General features: G+C 46.3%; 1 protein-coding gene across 3 annotated transcripts in view; it reads left to right on the forward strand.

Moving 5' to 3' along the window:
* The window catches only part of Zdhhc14 (zDHHC palmitoyltransferase 14), a 260,775-nt gene that overhangs the window by 102,399 nt on the left and 139,740 nt on the right, over positions 1-18,636 (forward strand). The gene's annotated exons all lie outside the window — the stretch shown is intronic.

An 18,636-nucleotide genomic window follows, 5' to 3' on the forward strand; every position in this document is an offset into this window, starting at 1 on the left:
CAAAGCAATTACAAGGTAAGAGGAGGAAGGCCAGCCTCCCTGGGCCTCCACCTTTCCTTTTTCTCTTCCCTCAGGTCTGGTCAGCAGCCCCTCAGGAGACAGACACTGACACTCATTGCCCTAATGAGGCTCGGCAGAAGCTGACCAGCAGGACAGAGATGGAGCCCTGAGGTGACAGAAACCACAGGGCAGGGTACTATGACCCTGTGCTGGTATAATCAGCAGACAGATAAACCTCAGTGACCACAGGGGCCAGCAAGGGCAGCCTGAGGCCTGGAAGTTCTAGCCTGGATACCGGGGAGCAGTCAGAAGAGGGAAGAAGGGAGAGTGGTTACCCCCAGGAAGCTCTGTAGGGTCACGCCGATGAGTGTTCCTTTGTGACATCAGTTTATCCCAGCAGCTGGTTGTTTGAAACCTCCATGGAGAAAAAAACAAAAACAAAAACAAACAAACAAAAACAAAGCAAAAAAAAAAAACCCACCAAGGTTACAGATTTCTGAGAAAGGAGTCACCCATATGACAACTCTATCCAGTAGCTGAGAGGGTGACCCAGGAAGGTTTCAACTGTAAGTAAGACGCTGGGGCCCAAGACAGCCCAGAGAGCATCTCTGTGTGGCATAGTTCATAATTCCCACATAGTTCTGACAGGGAACTTCCCCTCCAAAACTCCATGATGCTGACCTGTGGACTGCAAGCCCTTGGAAGTAAGAGGCCATTTCTGAGGAACAGCCATCTGGTATCTACCCATGCCGGGCCAGCCATCTTGATCAGCAATGGGAGAGCTGATGCAAACCGTAACCGCTCCATCCTGAGGCTGGAGGAGGTTGTGGGAGAGGCTGGTGTATCTGGGTCACACTGCTCCTCTTATTCAATCCCAGACCTTGGTTCTAGTTACGAGACCCCTAGAAGGCCGTGTCCAGATATCCAAGGTCTAATGCCGAGGAGGGCTGGCATCAAAGAGTAGGTTTTCTGTGTCTTCAGCATGCCCTGTTGATAGGGCAGCAGTCTGACTCTTGAGCAGCCATAGACATTGGGCTTTCTCACCCAGCCTCAGTTGCTTCAGCCATGAGAAGAGTGGCTTGGACTTGATGCTCTGGGATCCCTTTAAAATCCCTGTGTCTCTGAGAGCCTGAGACCAGACTCCCGCCAGACTCACCTGCCAGTGTTTACTGCGTGGTGGTGGGGCCTGCCTGTGACCTCTGTATGACACAGGTAGGGGAGCTCAGCCTCTTGAGGCCTGCCCCTTCTTGGACCTTTCTGCAGGCCTTCAGCCTGACTCTGCAGAGCAGAGAGAATGGTAGTCTCTGGGTCTAGAGGACACTGGGGTGTTCTATTTCTACCTGAAAGATGAGGAGCCCGAGGTTTAGAAAGGGCAGCCAGGATGAGGGCTGGACACCAGGTTCCTTCAAAATCCACATAAGACATTGAGGATTTTTATAAGAAGGGTCATGCTTGACTTTCTTTATAGATTGTGGCCCCTTGGAGAACACCATTCTCATATATATTTTTTTTTTGTCTTAATGCAGTTCACTTTGTTTCATTAGGGAAGTTTAAATGGAGATAAAAATTTAAGAATCTAATAAATACAAAGAAGGAAAATGTTAAGTCGTGTTTTATAGGCCTTATGGTCTCCAATCCATTCCATTTCCTGAATACATAATCTCAGATCCATTTCATATCCTGAATGCATATCCTGCATTTAAATAATGCCAGGGACAGCCAAACCAAGAGTCAAGTGGTGAAATGCTTATTGGCAACCCGAAAGTCTCTTCTGTCTTATTGGCCATAGAGAAATCTGTATTTTCCTTAGTTTCCCTAGAAATAATGCAAGTTGGGAATTAGCATATCAGATTTTTTTTTTTAAAAAAGATCTTATTATTTTGTGTGTGATGTATGCATGTGTACATATTCATTTTTGCTCATGTGTGAATGTGTTTGTAGACCTGGGGTAGACATCAGGTGTTTGCCTCAGCTTCTTCACCTTAACAGAGATCAGAGATAGACTCTCCCAGTGAACCTGCACCCCACCAATTTGTCTAGACTGACTGACCCGTGAGCCCCAGGGATTCTGCTCCCCACCCCAGTGCCGGGGTTGCAGAGATGCCCCAGCCAGTCAGGCTCTGTCTACAGGGCTCCTGCTTGAGTGACGGGCACGTTGCTTCCCACCGAGCCACCTCCCAATCTTCTCATCTTCCCTTTGTGGCTGTCTTATGCTGTCACACGGGGCTAGGGACAGTGTCTCTTTAGAATTGTTTTCCTCTCCTTTGAAGATGGATATAGGAGAAGGATACCGAAGGAGACATTCAGCTTTCACCACTAAGCCCGGAAGGAATGCAAACCTGTATGTTACGGAGCATTTAAACAAGCTCTAATTTTGTTTCCCAGATAACTATGAGATTTTGTTTTGTTTTGTTTAAAAAAAAAAAAAAAAGGTCTAAAATGGGATAGAATACAAGCTCCCCACATTTCCTGTTTTTATTCATTCAACAAACATTTTTGATGTACATGCACTGGGCAAGCCCTGCAAGCAATAAAAATGTTAACTAGGTCTATCTCTGTCCCCCACATTCCTTGTAACCAAAAAGACAGGTCAGATGAACTTGAGTAGCTGTGATCCCAGTCAGGGGTGTTGGCTGCCTGGAGGAACAGAGTGTTCTCCACAGCATCAGCAGTAGAACAAACCCACAGAGGAAGGCAGAACTGAATGGCACTCTGAAGAGGTCTATCGGGAAAGATGGGGGGGGTGGGGAAAGAGTGGTATTCAGAATTTGGGGAAATGCTGAGAAGTCAGGGGTAATTGATATATCCAAACTATGAAGTTTAATATTAGAAAGCCCCTGGGCATGGGGAGCAATTGGAGGGTTGAGATCAAAGGAACTGCAAACCAGCGCAGGGCTTTGGTGAGGTGTGTGTGTGTGTGAACCATGTCCTGTGGGTGAGTTTTCTGTCGTTGTTGCCAGAATCAGCCCCAAGGTGCCAGAGACGTTCATGGGACTCCAGGTGAGGAAGTGGGACACTTGGTAGAGTGTGGCTGGAGGGTGGCGGAGGTTAAAGAGCACGTGCCGAGCAGAGACAGGGTGGCGGATGAGAATGTGGCCAGATGTGTAACTTAAAGGGCAGGACGATGGGCAGCAAGTCTCTCGTGGGTGACAAGTCACAGCAGGCACGGAGTGAGGGGTCGGAGGAACGGTGTTCAGATGCAAGGCTGAGGACAGCACCTGTGTGTTTATTAAACCACTGTCCTCCCGGGACAGTGATGGCATCTTTGTCACCTCTGACCCATCGGCCCTTAGGATGGGGACTCCATAAATGCTGAGTGTATAGCTCTTCTTCAGCTTTACCCCGGGTATGTTCACAGTGGGTGGTGCAGGCAGCCTGAGCTCCTGTCTCATGGGCCAGATAGGGCATCACCACCTAGCATGCCCCTCCTTCCTTCACCTAGTGTTGTTGTTTGGTTTTGGCTCTTTCGGGGGAGGGGGCAGAACCAGCTCCCAAATAAATCACACATGGAGGTTTATTCTTAATTATGAATGCCCAGCCTTAGCTTGGCTTGTTTCTTGCCAGCTTTTCTTAACTTTAATCTGTCTAGCTTTTGCCTCTGGGCTTTTCTTATTCTCTTCTGTAAACTTACTCTTCCTCCATGGCTTGCTGTGTAGCCGGGTGGCTGGCCCCTGGTGTCTTCCTCCTTCTCTGGCTCCTTCTTCCTTCTTCTCCTAGATTTATTCTTCCATATATTCTCTCTGCCTGCCAGCCCCACCTAGCCTTTCTCCTGCCTTGCTGTTGGCCATTCAGCTCTTTATTAGACCATCAGGTGTTTTAGACAGGCACAGTAACACAGCTTCACAGAGTTAAACAAATGCAACCTAAACAAAAGTAACACACCTTAAAATAGTATTCTACAACAACCTAGAAGGCCCCTCCTACATTAGCATGCCTCTCCTGTTGGGTCATGGATGGGCTTCTGGGTTGCTGAACTAAAGAAGCTCTTCTGAAACTAGCATCCTATATTTTTAAAGCTGTGTTTCCATGGGAGTGTGGATCAAAGGAGATTTCAGTGGGAAACACAGACAAAAGAAAAGCCTGAATTCTTGCTATTCATCATGAGCCAGGTTTCCAAAAAGACATTTGTTCATGACAAGCTAACCTTTTACATTTCCTCATTCTAAATCTCAAAAACCAATTGAAACTCAATATAAAGTGGTCGAATTAACAAGAATCATCTTTGTAGGTGTGTTTTCAGTGAGTTGACACTTTGTGTGTAGCTTCTGGGGTGGGCTCCAGTAACAGCTTATGATATTTTTTTTTATTTAATTTTTCTAAAGAGGGGTTACAGGGGCTTTAAAAATGCTTTGTGTAGGGTGAGCCCTGAAAGTTCACACTAGTTTTTTTTTTTATATTCTCTAGGGTCGACGCACAGCTGTGAGGTTGGCCCTTCATTGTTAAGTGTGGGACCTGGGTACTTGATAAACATATGAAATATCTTCATATATTTTGTTTTAAAAACAAGCCACACTTGTCTGCATTGTTTGGTGAGCCTGTATGAACTCAGCCAATAAAATAGCTAACATTCTTCCGAAGTCAAGGTGAGGCTGTCTTCCAGCCCCGCCCTCCTTATCTCTTCCAGTCAAGAATGATGCTGTGAAATGCAGTTTGATGTCCTCCTACAGCCAAGCCACTTGCAGAGGGAGGTCAGTGCCTCACCTTTCCTGGCTGTTACCGTGTGTTCTCCATCAAGCACACCCCTCTCTTGCACTATTTGTTCCTGGAGCCAAGAATCACAGCCCAGTAGCCAGCAAACCGTGGGGCTTATCAGCTCTATCTTCCCAGTAGGGCTCCAAGTTCAGCACAGCCTCCACTGTGTTCCCCCATGACTGAGTCTAGGTTCAGAGCGCGTGGGCTCTGGGGCCGACGTGGTATGAGGGTGCAGGAATTCCACTGAAGGCCGGTCCATTCCCACACTGGAGAGAAAGTCACCGTATCAGTTACTCTGCTCCTGACTGTGGTAAAACACCCAACCAAAGCCACATAAGGAGTGACAGGTTTATTTGGGCTTAACAGTGTGAGGTACAGTCTGTCATGGCAAGGAAACCATGGCAACCAGAGCTTAGGTGGCTGTTCACATTGAGTCCTCAGGAAGCAGACAGACATGAGCTCACTTTCTTCTCCCTCCAAACCCTGTTCGGGACCTCAGCCTGCAGAATGGTACCATCCACGTTAGGCACTTCAGTTAACCTAATCTAGAAACTCGTACCCAGACATGCCCAGAGGCCCATCTCCCAACGGACTCGAGATCCTGTCAAATTGACACCCTTAACTGGTGTCACCATTACTCTTCTCCACTTGTTCAGTTTTGACCCTCCTAAACACTGACGTTGAAGTAGTGGCCTCCAGGACCTCAAAATGTGACCTTATTTGAAGGCAGGCTCCTTACTGATGGCATACGTTAACACGGCCTTAGTCAGATGTGAGTAACGGGGACAGACATGCAGAAGAAAGATGGCATGAAGAGACACGTAGAGAACATGGCTATGTGGCTATCATGACACACGTCAATCCCAAGGGTTGCCAGTAGACACCAGAAGCTAGAAGAAGTGAGCAAGCATCGTTTCATACCTTCAGAGCGTGACCATGGCAACCCTTAACTTGGGCCGCCAGTCTCCAGAACTCCTGGACAAATACATTTCCGCTATTTTCAGCCAGCCAGTTTGTGGTTCTTGGTTACGGCTGCCGTGGGAATCTGGTAGGCACATGCCCTTCTGAGGGCTGCTACAATGGTCACACAAACCAGGCCTTTACCACTTCCTCTTGAGCTTCCTGTCTGGCCTCCCTGGGGATAGGATAACCTAAAACCCTGTGTGGGGTAGATGTGCCCTGTGCCACAAAGCAAAGATCAGGCCTGCATGAGCAGAAACCGGGGTGGAGAATCACCGATAGGAGCCTTAGGTCCCACCCAGCCAGGACAGGCAGCATCTCTGTCCCATTTCCAGGGTGGATTTGGACATGGGCAACTTGAGATCAATGAAAAGCACTTCATGCCAACGGAAGCCATGATGTCTGTGAGAGTGTGGTATGTGGGTTACACGGAGCCAGTGCCTGCTTTCACCTCAGGACCAGCTTGTCAGTCTTTGAAGAGTCTGTATCCCCACCATCTGCCCCCAGTCATACAGCAGTGAGCCAGACGAACCACAATCCAGTTTCCATGGCTCAGTTACCGGCCCTGACAATAGTTCGAAGTCACTGTCCCACGGTCAGCATTGGGGCACATATTTTCTCTCGTCTCCTCACCTGTAAACTAATCAGAGACAAAACCAACGCCCCAACATTGCTTGACAAGCGCAGCAAAGGCAGGAGAAGGCGGAACCTTTCTCTCACCCCTCCATCCAGGAAGCCCTGCTCTTTTTAAATCTGTAATTTAGGAGAGGATCCGTCTTCACTCTGAACTTGTTACATGAAAATACTTGGAGAGTTAGGCATTAGGATGCATTAGGAATGGAAGACATTCAAATGAGCTGTAAAGACCTGAGAGAAGTGTAGACCTGGGGAGGAGACAGTTTGGTGCACCCCTGTAGTGAGCATAGCCCCGACATTGGTGCCTAAAAAGGGTTCTGGAAGAACCTGCTCACAGGCAGGGAAGGTGTGAACTGAGGAGGGAGAATATTGATCTAATTGGTCAGTCTGACTGTCATAGGGAGCTTTTAGGATCTTCCAGCTCAGAATCTGGGGTCAAATCCAAGTCACAGGTAGTCAAGTGACTGGGTGCAGGAAGGTAAGTGCCATTACAGATAATGTTTGCACAGCCCATGGCTTCTTATCTGTAAAGATATTTAAGGCACGTTATCTCTGGGGTGTCAGCAGAAACCTTTTGGGAACCCATGCAAGCCCTGTGTTCAGACTCACTGCTCCTCCTCTGGTTCTTCCTGTACACAAACATTGAGAGTGAAAAATGCAAATTCAGGTAAATGTGATAGGGCAGCCGGAGAACAGCACAAAATCTCTGTTAACTTAGAGGGGCCTGTGACTTTTGTCTCTGCCTTCGCCCAGAATTCAGGGACTGTTCTGGGGGAGGGGCTGTGCAGGTGTGGACCCCATATGCCTCATATTAACTAGATTCGTTTGGTTTCTTTATAGCTTTGGTATAGTAGAATTGTGTCTGACACTGTATTTTGTCTGTGGTCAGATGATGTCCAATAGGGCGTCTTGTTCTGTTTACATGAACGAAACACAATGGACTGTGTAGGTGAAAAAGGACACAGTCACCTGTCACGTAATTCTGGAGTTCAGGAGTCCGGGATCAGGGCTCCAGTAGGTCAGTGTCTGTTGATAGTTATTACTGGTTTGCCTATGACCATATTATTACAGTATTATTGTCACTTGGCCAAGAAATACAATCCTCATCTCTTCCTCTGCTTACAAAGACACTAATCCCACTATGAGTGATCCGCTCTCATGACCTCATTTAACCCTAACCAACCTCCAAAAGGCCCCTCCTCCCAAGACCACTCATTGGAGTTAGAGTTTCAATACATCTACTTTGGGGTGGGGTGGGGGGGGACGCACAATAAACGTTCAGTTCATAGCCAGCAGCATTTAGTCTAAGACCAGCAGTCCAGAACTTCCCTCACCCAAATATTTCAACTTTTTGCCTTTCCCAAGGGTTTCTTTATAAGGTTTGCTCCCAGGAAGATAGAAGCCTCATGACAGGGTTCCGTGTCCCATCATGTACCACCGTTTGGGTTCTGAGTCATCCGGAGATCCAGCCAACCACCTGCTAAGTGTAAGAATTTAGACTGTTCATTTGAAGAAGAAAGGGTTGATTTGGCCTTTGTAATCCCTACACCTGCAGCTCACAGGAGACCAAGAGACTCATTCATTCCTTCCGTAATCCAGTCAACAAATAGCTAATGAGGGTTGGGTGTTACTCTAAGCGCTAAGGGATTTAGCAATTACTGAGACGACGTCCCTGTCTGCAGGCAGCTAGCATTCTAGAGAATCAGACTGTAAACAAGTCCACAGACACACGTGTAACTCAAGATCAGATCATTGTGGATGACAGAAGGAAATGAAGGGGAGGTGAAGGTTAAGTCATGAGGTGAAAAGATCAGGCTGACTCAGAAGAGAGAGTCAGGGAAGGGCCTTTTAAAGAGACGGCACCAAGAAGAAATCAGAGAAAAGGTGAGGGATTGGCTTCTTATCTGAGGAAGAGCGTGTCAGGGAGAGACAAGCGCTAACAGGAGGTCCTGTGATGAGCTTTATATCTGCAGGGATAGTAAGATCGCCACCCCTGGGACATCCAACAAAGAGGGGAGTGACTGGAAAATGCCCCCAGAGGTGGGGTGGCAGATCATCGAGGGCCTTGCCCACTCTAGTGAGGACATTCCATTTGGTCTGGTTATATAATAGGAAGTTCTTTTTTTGTTTGTTTGGTTGGTTGGTTTTTGGTTTTTCCAGACAGGGTTTCCCTGTATAGCTTTGCGCCTTTCCTGGATCTCGATCTGTAGACCAGGCTGGCCTTGAACTCACAAAGATCCGCCTGCCTCTGCCTCCCAAGTGCTGGGATTAAAGGCGTGTGCCACTACCGCCCGGCAGGAAGTCACTTCTAAAAGGCAATTTTATCTAGGCGATCGAAGTGGGATGCAGAGGAAGAAGATCAGACACAGGAAATACAGACACTACTTCAGGACTCTAGCTGCAGGGTGAACATGAACTTGGCTTGGGCTAGTGATGACTTGGAAGAACTTTCAAACAGGAGTGTTGTGATTGTTGGTTTCAGTGGCCTGTGGCTGTTTGTGGAGTGTAGCTATAACTTGGTTCTTATTCTCCAGTTGTTCACAGTTGATACCTATGAGCCACAGACACAAGCCCACCCCCACCCACCCCCAAGAACAAAGTGACCCATGTCGGTGGAATCCACCCTCTCCAGAGGTGAAGAGCAACAGGCGCTTGAAATGCCTTCCCTCCTTTCAAATGGCTTCATTTCCAGGAAGAAGCATTTCCAGGAAGAAGCATTTCCAGGAAGAAGCGGAGAAATAACTTGCTTACTTTTCCAACCTTTTAAAGCCCTGTCCTTAGCAACCCTTCAAAACCCCAAGCAGATGTTCCTTGGTTAGAAACTGAGTAAACTGCAGTTTCCAGGAAGAGGAAGCCCATTATGAGGGCTCATTGCAAGTTCATTATCTAGAGCATCAGAAGGACCACATCAGTGCAGCGTCTTCCAGGGCTGTCATCCTGGACAGCGTCAGGGCAGGTAATGCTAAAAAAGAGTCAACGGTAGAAATCCAGATTTTTCCCTCCTCTGTGCTCATACTTCATACTCCAAATTATTCTCTTGCAGAAGCAATACAGTGTTGGCTGGATTCCTTTTGGCTTTCCTGTTTCTTTGCCTTTTGATCTGTGTTTCTTCTTCCTTCCTCTAAATCTGTTCACTGATGTTTCCCTCTGCAAAATTAATAATAATAATAATGGTAGTAGTACTACTAATAATTGACATACTTTGTATGATTTCTAAAGTTTGCAAAGACAGCAGTGCTATTGCTTAGGATAGTTTTGCAAATTAAAAAGTACAAATTTGAAATAATGCACAAATTAAAAAGTACAAATTTGAAATAATGCGATTGGGGCAGAGACATCAATCATTGTTGGTCTCCTTCTGGGGGAAGAAAAGGATTCCAGGAGTATGTTCTACTCAGAATTAGTTGCATCTTTGGTTCTTCTTCTTCTTCTTCTTCTTCTTCTTCTTCTTCTTCTTCTTCTTCTTCTTCTTCTTCTTCTTCTTCTTCCTCTTCCTCTTCCTCTTCTTCTTCTTCTTTCTCCTCCTCCTCCTCCCCCCTCCTTCCTCTAGATTACATTTCTAGCCTATGATTAGGTATATAATGTTTCAAAGCACAGGGACTTGAGCCTTGTATCGAACCCCACGGGCTCTTGTTTTGTGTTTGGACACAATTGTTAACGGAGGGTGTTTACACCTGGAGAGCCTCAACCCACCAGCTGTTCCCATCCCGAAAGACAATATTGTTTGATTTTTGGAACGCTCCGGCTGGACCAGCTCCGGGTGCAGACTCCCTCATACATGATCTTCAGCTCAGCTGAGCGTTTCACTCGCCTGTGGAGCGAGTGGCTTTGTCTGTAGCAGGGGGCAGTAGTTAGTTTTGACTTTACAGTTGGGTTGCAGTCTTTCTGTATGAGTGGGTTGAAAAGCTCACCCTGGTACTGAGCCTCTGCTTGACACTCCAGATCCCAAAGAATATTCCTTCTGCCTGAGCCCCACCTCATATCACTCAGCCAGACTTCAACTTGGTGCTCAAAAGGTATTTGGGTTTTGCCTACAAGTGGGTATCTTTTACTATTGGTCAGCTCTATACATGGGTTTAGAATGCTATTCATGGGTCGTGGCTTTGTTATGCTTGTATAAGGATGTTTTTGGTTGAGGGAAAAGAAAGCCAGATTTACATGGGTATGTGACAAAGGAATTAATTGTTTGGAATATATTAGTACCCAGAGAAAGGAAGGTTTGATGTTTGTTCATTTGGCAGTTCAGTAATGTGGTCTGTCTGTCGTCTGCTCTGCCTCACACAGACAACTGAATTGGGTCTACATACTTTCTTTTCATCCCTACATTGGTAAGGTCCTTACTTTCCATGGCCACTTGTGATGATAAAGAAGGATTAGGATGCTAAGGAGTAGTCCTCTCTTTGTATCACTCGAGACAGACTTGGTTACCGTCTACGTCCTAAGCCAGCTGTGGCCAGGACAACTGGAATCTCCTTCCCCTACAGGGAGCCACCTTTTGAGTGGAACTCAACTCCAGGACCGCTGTTCAGTGGGGGGAGGAGTTGATGATAGCAGAACCACCAGCGACGCCATCAACCAAGAGGCAAGAGGAAACTCGGTGTCGCCTGGTGTTTCCTGGAGCATTTCCCACCCTCCTAAGCCAACTTTGGGGGCTGCCAAACAGTTTTGATATGTAGTGTCGCAAAGTGAATCGCCTAAAATTATTAGGAGCCAGGTGGCAGACAGTATAAAAACATGCAAGCATGCTCATCCTCATTAGCAACAGGGAAAGTGTAAATTAGATCGTGGTGAAACACTATCTGACTCCCACTAAACTGGCAAAAATGAAGAAGTTGGTGTTTCTGAGCAATGAGCTGTGTGGGGAAACAGAGCCTCTCCTACCATGAGAGTGGGACTTGCTGCCATCTCTTTGGAAAATGAACTTGGCATTGTCTTATAAAGTAAAGTGTCTCTATATCCTTCAACTCAACAATTCTAGGTGTATTTTTTAGGTGTATACTAGAAGAACTATTGCCATTTATTTAAGGGACATGCATGCTTAAAATGTTCATGTCGGTACTGCTCACACAGTAGTTGTGTGTGTGTGTGTGTGTGTGTGTGTGTGTGTGTGTGTGTGTGTGTGTGTGTGTTTAAGAACTGGAGAACAAATAAATTCATTGTTCGGTATATTATTATAGTAGATCACTGCACCACAGTAAAAATGAACCATTACCTATGTTCGACAACATGCATGCATTTTAAAAAACATAGGCTCCTAAAAAAAAGTAAGTTGCTAAAGATGATGAACTAGAAACAAAAGTATCCACCACGGTTTGGTTTGGTTTGGTTCTTTTGTGTGTCATGTATGAATGTGTAGCTGTTAATTTGTGTGTGCACTCAAATGTATGCGGCTGCTTGTGCATGTCTGTGCCTGTGCATACGGAGGCCAGAGATCAACACTGTATGTCTTCCTCAGTCAATTCTCCACCTTATTTTTTGAGACAGGATCTATCATTGAACCTGGAGCTCACCAGTCTGGCTAAGTCAGCTACCCAGTGGTCTCCAGGGATCCTCCCGTCTCCACTCCCAGCCTGAGGTTATAGGCATACCCTGCTGTACACAGGTTTTATGTGGGTGCTGGAAATTTGAACTCGGGTCCTCTTGCTTGCACGGTAGGCCCTTTACCAACTGAGTCATCTCTCCAGCCCCAAGTATCGTGTTTACAGAAGCCAGCCCTTTCGGGCAGTGTGTTGTATTGGTCAGACTTTTCATTGCTGTGGCTAAGTGACTAAGGAGGTCAATGAAAGGGGGTAAGTCTGAGAGGCTTTAGACTGTAAATGGAGAAAACACCCTTACCTCCTGGAAGTCATGAAGCAGAGACAAGCAGGAAGGTGCTGGGGCCATGTGTGCCCTTTAGGGGCATGCCCCCGGTGACCTACTTGCTCCAGTTAAGTCCTGCCCCCAAATAATGCCATTTAAGAATTCATCAAGAGTTTAATCCATTGATTAGATCAGAGCAGTTGGGATCTAACCACTTCCCCAAAGTCACCAGCTAACAGCCGAGCACCCCTCCAAAAGAAAACCATAAGCCCACACTCAAATCAGGGCACAGCCGCGGAGAGGCATCTATATGTGAGGAAGTCAAGGGTGGCTGTCTAGGGAAGTGTGAATCCAGGAAGAACACACAGTTACTCACAACGGCGTTGGCCAATGGGATCTGGCATTGGTTTGGTAGAAGCATTGCCAATCATCTTTGTCTGGGCCAGATGTTTCCAGACCCTTGCCATTTCATTCAAAGAGTTGAGGGAGTGCACACAGGTTGCAAAGCATCATGGAACTTCATTCAAAAAGAAGGGGAAAGCACAGGCTAAACCCAGCGTAAAGATCAGTGAGTTCTCAGGTAGCGGTGGTGGCGCACACCTTTAATCCCAGTACTCGGGAGACAGAGCCAGGGGGATCTCTGTGAGTTCGAGGCCAGCCTGGGCTACCAAGTGAGTTCCAGGAAGGGCGAAAAGCTACACAGAGAAAACCTGTCTAGAAAAAAACAAGCAAACATTAAAAAAAAAAATTATTTTAGCCGGGCGGTGGTGGCGCATGCCTTTAACCCCAGCACTCGGGAGGCAGAGCCAGGTGGATCTCTGTGAGTTCAAGGCCAGCCTGGACTACCAAGTGAGTCCCAGGAGAGGCGCAAAGCTACACAGAGAAAAACCAAAAAAAAAAAAAAAAAAAAGATCAGTGAGTTCTGGATAAGACCTATTTGGGAGCCCCTGTTACTGCCTAGAGCCACAGAGCATCCTTCTGTGGGTCTAGGAGGAGGAGAAGTTGGTTGCTAGAGGCAGAGTATAGGTGACCTTTTGTTTTAACCAGCAGGCTTGGGTTATACAAGCACAAGTCATTTCCCATGGCGCATCTGGTTTTAATCATATGCACGGACATAAGGTAAGAATCTTTTCACTAAAAGTTTGTTTTGAGGGGCTGGAGAGATGGCTCAGGGGTTAGGAGCATTGGCTGCTCTTCCAGAGGACCTGGGTTCAATTCCCAGCAACGACATAGAAGCTCACAACTGTCTGTAACTCCTGTTCCCGGAGATCTGACACTTTCACGCAAATGTATATAAAATGAAATTAAGTAAATAATTTTTTTAAAAAAAGTCTGTTTTGAGGACACAGTATGTCTTCATATGCATGAGCTATGTGGCAGTTTGAGTGAGAAATGAAATGTTCCCCATAATCCCATGTATTTGGATACTTGGTCCCCAGTTGGTGGCTCTCTCTGGGAAGATGATGGAAGCTTTAGGAGGTGGACTCTTGCTGGAAGAAGTGCATCACTAGGGGATGACTTTGAGTTTTCATGGCCCCGCTGTAATTCTGTTAATTCATTCATATTCCGGCCCCCACTCTCTCTCTCTTCTTGTGGATATCTCTGTGCTTCCTGACGGCCAGACCTTCCCCGCTGTGATGGATTGTAACTGGGATTATAAGCCAATATAAACTCTTCCTTGAGTTGCTTTCCTAGTATTTCATCACAATAATCAAAAAGTAACCAGTGAATACCCCAAACCAGATTGGGCTGCACTAGCGTACTGTTCCTAATTCTAAGATGTGCTTTAGGATGTGTTTAGCCACTAAACGAGAATTTCTACGGGTTGCCAGGGAGCTACTGCTCAGGGTGACCTTTGTTGGAAAAGAGCTGTGTGTACAGCTTGATGCTAGCAAGGGTCAAAGTGTGTGTGTGTGTGTGTGTGTGTGTGTGTGTGTGTGTGTGTGTGTGTGTAAAGCTAAGCAGAGAGCAGGGTTGCTAAATTTTTCCTATATTTACCTTCGTCAATAGAATTGGAGGTGATTATTTTGTTTGGGGGCTTTCTGACTACTATCTATAAACAGTACATGATAATTTTTAAAATAAGGTTCAGTGACTTCTTAAGCAAATGTGACCGTTTGCACCAGTGAAACACAAATGAAAAGTGCATTCTTGTAAAAGAAGACTTTGCCTAAAGAATTAATTAATACTCTATGAGGGAACCAACCACTGTATTCTAATCTAGGTAGACTTTGAAATTTTGTGAAGGTGATACCATAAATTATTAAAAACTTGTTGTTCCCGAGAGTCACAGACAGATTCACCTGTGGATAGGAAAACAGGGATTTTAAAAAAATATTTATTTTATTGTAATTTATACGCATGTCTGTGGATGGTTATGTACACCCCCGTGTAGGTGCCTGCAGAGACCAGAAGAGGGCGTACGTCCCCAGGAGCTAGACACACGAGCTGTGCGGGTGCTGGACACCCAGGCTGCGCGGGTGCTGGACATGCGAGCTGCATGGGTGCTGGACACAGAAGCTGTGTAGGTGCTGGACATGTGGGCTGTGTGGGTGCTGGGAAATGAACTTCAGACCTCTGCAAGGGCACAAGTGTTCTCACCCACTGTGCCGTCTCTCCAGTCCCCAAAGCAGGGCTTTTTCTTTCAGTCAATTTTTAAAAATTTAAGTGGAGCCGGGCGGCGGTGGCGCACGCCTTTAATCCCAGCACTCGGGAGGCAGAGCCAGGCGGATCGCTGTGAGTTCGAGGCCAGCCTGGGCTACCAAGTGAGCTCCAGGAAAGGCGCAAAACTACGCAGAGAAACCCTGTCTCGAAAAAAAAAAAAAAATTCAAGTGGAAGTGAATGAACCTTCATCAGTGTACAGAAGTATAAGGCCTCAGCTCCTGTAGTGACCAGTGTCAGTGTTTGCCTTTAGCACATTTTCAACAAGTGCTGTGGAAGAATTCACAAACGAAACCCCAGGCCCCTTAATTACAGGTGTCGCCCAGTACCCCAGGTGGTGAGGCACTAATTGAATGAAGTTTACACGCAAGCAAGCGCTGGTCCTGTTTAACTCACAAACACAACAGATGAATGCGAGTGTAAATAGCACACGTGTTTGCAAATCTCCGCTTCTCATCAAACCATCAATGTTTGGCTTGGGTACACAAACCCTGTAGCTCGCACGGCTGTCGGCTTTCACCACACTTAACCCGTAATACCACCTCGTAATGGTTAAATAACGAATGTGTTTCTGATGAAGGTGCGGCTTCTGGTGTCGTTTTTTCCGATTCAGCACACCCTTAAATCAGGCACTTCCGTGACTCACCCATCATGTAAATTCCAGGCTGTGTCCCATGCTGTGTCCCAACCAGAAGTGAGCACAGAAGGCATTTGTGATTAGGCAACCTGTTTTCCTCATTGGTAAGATGAAAGGATTCAACTGGATTCTTGCCAGTGTCTTTCAGATCCACCCAGTGACTATGAGAACCCATTTTTAGGGAGCCAAACGCTAGGAGCAAACCCTCTCATAGCTCAGCAAACCTTAGACGCCGCCCTGCTCACACTCTGTGTCTGAGATGCCGCAAGCGTCTTAGTACCCTCTGGACATTCATTTCCTACCATCTCTGTTCTTTGAGGTACCACTCACTGAACATGTGACTGATTGTCCACTTAGCAAGGACGAGTGGAGCTTCCTGGAGTCTTATTTAATCTGCTTCTGCTGTTATACATTAGCCCACACAACATAAATGATGTGTGAAAAAGTCCATTAACCCTGGGAGTTTTTATATGCTGAGGAAAGATACTTTTAGTTGGGTCCCTGGGGAAATGTTCTAGTGAGCTCTCATTTATGTTGAAAGGAAAATACCCCAAGGATGTTGGGAAGGGATGCTTCTGAGCTTTCAGGAAGCATCCTAATACCTTAGTTCTAAAGCAAATGGAGACCCTGAGAGTTGCCACCTAAAATAGTAGATGCATCCTTTTTATTTTTTTATCAGTTTTTGTTTTTATCAAAGTAATATATGAGAGTCAGCTCAGCGGGTGAAGGCACTTGATGCCAAGCCTGACAACCTGAGTTCAATCCCCAGGATCCACATGGAGGAGAGAAGAGAACCAATTCCTGCAAGTTGTCCTCTGACCTCCTCACATGCTTTATGGCAAGCATGTGCATGCGCGCGAGGGCGCGCGCACACGCACGCGCACGCGCACACACACACACACACACACACACACACACACACCATAAGGGCAATAAAAATTTAAAAGATATCATATAAACAGAGGTTTAAGATCCAAAGTTTTCAAAAGATTTATAGCCCAAATTACTCTGTTCTTTGGCCCACCCCACTTTCTCACTTTCGGTCCCTGTATTCATCCACGACAGACCCAATCTCTTTACTTCCCATTCTCACAATCCTTTCTCCTCTCCACTAATTCAGAAATAGTTACACCTTCAACCAAATCCTATTCATTTAAAAGTGTATTTAATATGGTTGTATTGTTTATACCTCTGTCAGATGGTACTCTATTTCTTATTTAAAATGTCTTGTATTTCCTGATTATGCTTTTATTTTGGCTTTTCTACCTATGTATAGACACATGTAGACATATGTACATACAGTTATGCCGTAATTGAGGTCTTTGCTCTCCTGAGAGTCTCCTGCCTCATTTTTAACTGGCTAGAAACACTGCTGGGATTCTGAGGTCTTGTATGCTATCCTAAGCTTTTCCTTTGCTTCTTTCTGGCTGGATCACCTAGATTCTAGTGTATATGAAGTTTTCTTCCCTGTTTCTGGTGATGCACCCCCTGCCAAGGTATCTTTAGGAAGTGATACCTTGTGAGATTTTAAGCATCTAAACATGTTTATTTTATTCTTTCACTTGACCAATATTTGAGTTAAAAACAAAATCTAAACTGAGAATCCCCTTCAAACAAAATTACGAGGATATAATTCTGTTGTCTTTTAGCTTCCAATTTTGGTATTCAGTAGTTTTGGGTCGGGTACAGTTTAAAAACAACAACAAAAAACAAAAAACAAAAAACAAAAAAACTTTTTTCTCATTCTGTTTTTGTTTCTTCTAAATCTCTTGGACTTTATATGTGGCTTTCTGGGAATTTTATTTTCAGTTTATTCTTTATCATGCTCCATTCCTGACTGTTCATCTCTCACTGCTGACCTCCTTTCCTGGTTCTCCCTCACAAACGCCTACAGAGAATATTCTAGACTCCCATTCTCAACTACACCTTAAAGCTGCCCGGGTGAATTTATCCAGCCTGGAAAAACCCCCTTGGACCACATTCTACCACACCCGTCCGCCCTGAGCACATGCTCACCTCGTGGTTCTAGAACTTCCTTCTCTTTGGCTTCTTGCCTGCGGCTCTTACCAGGTCTCCTTGCTCAGTTGCTTCTGCTGGCCTCACTTGTCCCATTGTTTCTGTTGCAAACTACAGAGGGAGAGCAAACACAGGACTCCAGGGGGCCGAGAGGAGGTGCAGTGAGGCAGGAGGATCAGACACAGCCACCAGGACTCAGGAAAACGCTGCTTGTCAGTGGCCTCAGCCACACGGGGACTGCCGGCTCCTCTTATGTACAATAGCCAATTTCGTTCCCCCTTTATTAGTATTAAAAAACAAACACGCTTTCTGTGTCAAAATTCATCTCTGTGGCTTGGACATGGGGACCAGCTGAGGCCTCCTGCCTCTAATGCAGAATGGAAGTGTGAAACAGGAAGAGGTCCCACCCCGGTCCGGATGTTTCTCTGGCATTATATCCATTTCCTGGTTCCGTTGTCTATAAAACACAGCAAATCCTTCTTCTCGGAGGGGTGTGGGGGGGGGGGTGGATAAGTGGTGGTTAGTGAGAGCACGAGAAGACAGTTCATAGAATTGTACTTCCTCGGCGTATTTCATTTCCACGTGTGCTCAGCTCACCTGCTCGGCGCCTCTGCGTCTGTCATTCTCCCCTTTGTGAGTTGTGTGTTTCTGGAGGACCCCCATGTGCTTGTTTACTGTAGCACCCAGCACAGTGTCATAAACACGTGGGCTCTTGGTAATACTTGGGGGGTTGAGCCTGTCTGGGACAGCTGGGAGAGGGACCGGCGGTCCTCGGCAGCAGCCTTGACAGGCTAGAAATGGATTCATGGATGACACAGTCTGTCTGGACAGGGCGAGGTGACCTAGAATGTTTAGGTGGAAAAAGACAAAAGCCCTGTGTTGAAGAAGGTAGTGTCAGGCAATATCCCAAGTGCCTTCCGTGTGTTATTTCATTCCCGTCCAGTCTCCCAGCAGGTCTATCATTGCCCTCACTTGGGAAGAGAAATCACCCAGGAGTGAAGGCTGAGGAAGGAACGTGTGTAATCCAGGATTTTGAGCCAGGGGTGCCGTTTGAATGTCCCCTTCCAGAACTCAGGTTGAGATTTCCTGGTGACTGCGACTATGTTGGGAGGTGAGACCTTGTAGAGGTCGCTAGGTCACAGCCACCTCTGCCTTTAGGCATGGGGCAATACCATCATCAGAAGAGAAATTGCTGTTAAGAGATTGGCTTTGACGTAGGAGTAAGCTCTCCCTG

This window comes from Peromyscus maniculatus, chromosome 16 (genome assembly GCF_049852395.1).
Source record: "Peromyscus maniculatus bairdii isolate BWxNUB_F1_BW_parent chromosome 16, HU_Pman_BW_mat_3.1, whole genome shotgun sequence".
NCBI classification, from domain to species: Eukaryota; Metazoa; Chordata; class Mammalia; order Rodentia; family Cricetidae; genus Peromyscus; species Peromyscus maniculatus.